This window comes from Porcisia hertigi, chromosome 20, assembly GCF_017918235.1.
Source record: "Porcisia hertigi strain C119 chromosome 20, whole genome shotgun sequence".
Taxonomy (NCBI): Eukaryota; Euglenozoa; class Kinetoplastea; order Trypanosomatida; family Trypanosomatidae; genus Porcisia; species Porcisia hertigi.
Window position 1 is genome coordinate 751,754 of NC_090579.1, and position 6,000 is coordinate 757,753.

Genomic DNA, 6,000 nt, shown 5'->3' on the forward strand with positions numbered 1-6,000 from the left:
ACCCGGTGTCTAGGAAAGATTTCTTTTACGATGAAATCGCGAAGATGCCATGGAAGCGTGCAAAAATGGATGACGCAGTCCAATCATCCGGATCACGCGACGCTCTCCACGGAGGTGGTGGTGTAAAGCAGTCGAAAAAGTCTCCGCCGAATCGGAAACGACCAACGACACGCACCACACGAGCGGTCCAGAGCATTCCAAACCATCTTCGAGACAGAAGAAAAGGGAAACCAGGATGCAGAGGAACGTGGACCGAGCTGCGCGAACGAGGCGCACACCACAGGAGAGAAAATCGACATCGCAGGCGTCGTCCCGAAAACGTCCGGACAGGTCCTCGATGGATGCTCCGCTTCCAAGGCGTAAGGCTGCAAAGAAACGTGGTAGACAAGTGTCGGTGGATCCAGTTCAGGTGACAGAAAACACATCACATTCCCCACTGGTAAGCGACCCACTCGTCCGATGATGAGGACATGCTGCTGATTGATGCGATCGCGCGTGCCGACGCACGCGCGCAGCACTACAGGACAACGTGCCCGTCAATGAAACAACCAGCGCATCAGCACGAGACGTGGCTCACGAGCGCGGTTGGCGCATCAGCACGAGTCGTGACTCACGAGCCTGAGAGCGCATCGGCGAAAACTCCCGAAAAAGCATCAGAAAATGAGCAGAGGATTGTCCCAGAGAACATCCCAGGGGTATGCCAGCGAACGCGACCGTGAGTGTAGCTGAAAACGTGCCGGCGAATCCATCACCACCACCTCCACAAAGGAAATGCATCTCCGAGTGGATAGAAGAAACATTCGCAGAGGCAAACAAACACGCCAGGAGGGTATACGAATTTGTTTTGGATCACCTATGGGCTGCGACGGCTCTGGCGAGAGCCGGCGATGGTGTCGCGCGCGGTATGAGCGACACAGCCGTTGGACAGCAGCGTGTGCGACACAAACTGACACCGCTGCAACCGCATAGTGTTCAAGAGATGCTGAAACTTCTCCACAAGAAGATCCACATCGTGGATCCATCACCGACCGATCCGAATGAGGTGATTTTCCGTGAGAGAACGGAGCCGATGAGGTGTCGATGGACCCTCCGATCGACGGGTAGTATCTCGTTCGAGGGCCCTCGATGTCGGCGTTATCTGACCAGTTTAGAAACTATGAGTTTCGTCCTCAGGCAGACTCCGTGAGGCACCGGAAGACATGAACGGGGTGCGATACCCGAGCTATTACGTCCTCACAAAAGTGGCGTCGGAAGCGACGGTGGGTGTGTACATTCCCGCCGGGATGACGCATTACCCGACCTCAAAGCCACAGCGTGCGTCACGCCACGCGTCCCGATACGTGCCTCGTCCAAGAGGTGCGACGCCGGAAGACACATCAAGGTCGCTCGGATGATCCAGCGCCACGCCTGACCAGACGGAAAAGATGGCCAGGTGATGGAGTGAACGTCGATCCGGACATCAACGATGAAGGCGATGAAGGCGAGACATCCAGGATTCCTGGCAACAGGAAAGGTGATGGATGCGCCGATGTCGACGCATGGCGCATCGGAGGAGGCGAAACGAGCACTCGAGGATATCCGTTCAAACCCTTTAAACATGCAGGGCAGGCCTCTTTCGCAAGCAGAGGAAGCAGAGGCCTGCCCGAGAAGCTGGTCCTCTTCAGCGCAGAAACCGCCACACGTCATCACAGCTGGCATGGAGTCTTGTGAGGCCGGACACGCGCGCACACCATCTACGATGGCTGACGCGCATAAAATGTATGAATTCAGAGCAGATGCTCATGCGTCTTCCGTCGGCGTGTATCGACCTGATCCTGTCGACCGCCCGGGCACGCAAATGGAGTGGGCAACGACAGCGAAGGCGTTTGCGGGAGTAGCGGGTGCGCTGCGCGACCTAGCCGCTCTAGTCCACCCAGTCGCGAGGCATTCGCCTCCAGGACGACCCGGAATGGCGAAGCGCTTTTGGCACGGCGCAGCGCTTCATGAAGGAGTCGGTGCCAGACGCGCCTCGCTTTCGTATCGCGTACGCAGGTCGAGAAAATCCTCGACCGACTTCGCCTAGAAGCCATCCTCGGGCTGCACTTTTCTTGGCGATGATGTGGGGATTCGCGGCGCGAGGTGCGACATATCCACGCTGCGTGTGAAGGACGTGACGGTGTTTCCGACACCCGCGGCGGAGCCGGACCACCACAGCAGGAGAAGAGCGACCACCATCGCAGAGGAGGAGCGCGTGGCGTGCGAATCACCCTGACGATACGCAAAGGAAAAGGTGCCAAGACGAGGGTCCATACCCTGTGCCGTCGATGCTGACCAGAGACCGCGCAGCCACGCTGCAAGAGATGATGGCAAAACGGAAACCATCAGAGGAGTTGTTCGCGCCTCACTCGGAGGAGCTGAGGTCGCGGATCGCACACGAGGTGCGGACAGAGATGCGAGGCGCACAGCTGCCCTCGATTCGAAAAGGCGCATCCGCTGCATGGCGGAAGCGGGTGTCCCGCTGAAGGACTTGATGACGATATCAGGCCACGCCAAACAAGCCACGCTGCTGCGCTACGCGGGTATGGCCAGCGGCGCGCGGTGGAGGCCGAGACCGCAAGGGAAAACGCAGGAAGAGCGTTGTTCCCAGACCCGCTAGAAGCGGCGACTTCGGTGTTTCGTTTCCGCTCCCAGGAATCGTCATGTGCGAACCTCGCGATTGCACCGCAAGAGGTGTCGGACATGGTGGATCGCATGTCCGGGTTCGTCCGAGTGATGGCGGAAAGGCCGGCGCTGGTAAAGCGCTGGCCGCTGCGCCTGAAACAAAACACGCCGCTGGACATGGAGGCGGTGGCTGACGATGCCGACAAAACGCGCCTCCACAAAGCGTTTTCTTCGCCGGATCCAGTGCTTCCTGGATCCCTGCTTCTATGACGGATTGCGGACCTCGCGGACCATCAAAAAATGCGCCCTGACAGCGGACGAGATCCGCCAGGCAGTCGACATGGGAAAATTCGAGCCGGTGTCCTGCCAACGAGGTGGGTACCCAGGCGCAACGCCTGAGGGAGTGCATGGCGTGAACGTGTTCACGGTGCCCGAGTTGAAGGGCAGACGGCGCCTCATCACGGAGCCGCTGCTGAACCGGGTGATCCCGACACATCGTTGCCACGCGTCCACTACGACACCCGCCTCGGAAGGCGGCAGCGGTTGCGATACGCCCGCTACATGCTGCAGATCGATTTCGAAGCTTATTACGACGCTATCCCGATCGCGGCGACACTCCTCAACAAGTTCGGTGTTTCGAGCACGACGTGACGGACGCGCTGCCGTCTGCGGACGCTTCCGACCGGTGCGCGATGGAGCGTTGCCGTGGGTCAGGCCGTGACCTGGACGATCGTCGACATCGACACGCCAGTCACCATCACCACCCTCATCGACAACATTGCTGATCGCAGCGAAGGAGGGTCAGGAACGTGAGTTCCTGATGGCGGTGCGCGCGGTCGTGGCGCGCATCAAGGCGGCAAACCTCATGACATCACCAAACCGCGACGAGTTGGAGGTGATGTCCGACGAGACGATCTTGCAGATGGCAGGTGCCAATACGGTGTTCGTCGGTGAGGATGCACGTGGAACGGACATGAACGTCTGATTCGGAACTCGGTCAAGACCGTGGCGAAGATGCAGATTGCGCTGCGGAAAACTTCACACGATTCGCAGTTTGGCGTCGCTGATCTCGCTGATATTTTCGCGCTCCACACCACCCAGGTGAACCCGGCTCGCGCCTTCAAGCTCTTGAGAACCTACCGCGGCATATTCCGTCTGACGTTCCGGGGCTTCGACTGGGACGACCCAGTGCCATACATTGACTCGGCGGTTTCGCGCACACTCCAGGAGATTGGCGGAGCACTTGTGCACAACCAGTGGTGGAGAATATCGGATGAACGTCACCCGTCCCTGTGACGAGGCGGCCTACGACGCGGTGTGTTTCACCGACGCGTCGCTGGAAGGCTGGGGTGCGGTCCTTCACCTGCGCGAGGCCGGCGCCACGGGAGTGTGGACGTATCGACAACGTTGGACCGAGGACCTGGAGCAGCAGCTCTGCGGTGAGGACGGCGAGGCGACCCGCGTGCTGGAAAAACTGCGAAAATACCAGCAACAATGCCATAGGAATCCGGACGGCAAACTAGGAGATCCGGACCTCGAGACGGACCGGTTCCAGGCGAGGTACTCGGCACATGCGGAACCTCGCGCCGCGCAACTGATGCTGCGACACATTGTGGAACACCATCGCGTTCCAGATGGTGCACGCATCGCGCTGGCAACGGATCACCGGGCGATTGTGATTGCGCAAAAGCACCTGAACGGTTTCGGTGGCATCGGCAGAGGCTATGCACTGAACAAACTTTTCAGTACACATATGACCTCTGGTGTGACAGAGGCATCGACGTAGTGTTTTTCTACGTCGAGGGTGCGCAGAATCCGGCTGACGCCTACTCGCGCCACTTTGGGGTGGACGCGACGGGATCGCTGGAGGTGGAACGTGTAGCTCCCATCGGTGTGCCGTTTCTCCGCCAAACGTGGTGCCCGCTATGCGAAGAGCAGCCCCGCGAGGAGGGCGGAGAAGTGTGACGACCAACCCCGCACACACACACACGCACACCATGAGATGAAGAACTTCGAAGGAAGAAAAAGATGCAAGAGTGGTTTCTGGCTAACCGCGCGCTATGGGGGCTTCCCGGTGCCGGTGCCAAGCCACAAGAAAAAACACACAACAGAGATGTAGACGACGTGACGTGTCCCACACGCGACTGGACGCGAAGGGTGGACGAACGGAACCCCAGTTACGCGGCCACGCGGCTGTAGTCGCGTGCCTGCCTTGCCGCTTCCCATCGGGGTCGCGAAGAATCATGCCATGACTTGCCCCACCTCAGGCCACGCCTCCCTCCACTTCCCCTCGGCCTCTTTCTTTCGCGACACATCTCACACAGGTCGGTAGCATTTCATTGGCGAAGTCTTTTCGACGGAGGCAATCGAATGGTACATGATTTTCTGGATGGATTGAAATGGGCTTTAAGCTCGGCACGGGGGGTCCGAGCGAGGGGTCGGGTACCATGTGGTCGGCCGGCTTTCCGAGTGAGTGACGCACATTCACTGCTATGCAGTGTGTGGTGCGGGGATTTCTGAAGAATGCATGTCCGGGTTTTCGTCCGAGATGTCTGGTCCGAATGTATTTTGGTACCCCGGACCCGGGTGTACCCAGGACGGTTTGGTCCAGTGCACCTTGTGTGCCGATATGCTCTTGAAGTGGTTTTCTACAAATGTGATGTCACATGCGTGTATGTTTGTTATCTCTTTACCGAATGATTATTCGTTCTCTCTCCTTCTACTTCTGTCTCTTATGGAATTGGATACAAATCCAGTAAGTAATCTAAGTGGGTTTAATGCGGTCTCTGACGCAAAAACGCCCACCCACCCAACCCTGAGAACTGGAACTCCTGACGGTGTCTGGTCCACGGTGAAGTGGTTTTTCTTAAAGAAATGTTGATTCAGTTTAAGCTGTTCTATGCCACACGATGGCAGATCAGCAAACCAGTTTGTTTTCAAGGTGGTCAAGAATGCCACGCGAGTGTGATTTTATTCCGTGTTTTTACATGTGCCCGAGGGGGGTTTCGACCAGCTCTCTTTTTCCCCCGCGCCCGGGTCTGTCCAAGAAAGAGGGCGCGGGTCTGAGTTGAAAGGGTGCGCTTCCGAGATGGTAGGATCGTGGCGGAAAGCTATCCACCCTCATATGCCAATGGCGTTTCAACACCCCGTGGGCTTTAACAAAGGGGAACCGTTGATTGATTTGTTCCCTCCGTAATGACATCCCTTTCAGATTCTTTACTTTTCAGCATTTTTCTTCCCTTCAATAGTTAGTGGCTGGGCATCGCTGGGTGAAGAAATGGTGGCCAGGATGACCTCAAAAATGGAAAAACTATCTCTAACGTTTATGATTGATTCCTCTAAAGATTCTCTTGTTTTCAG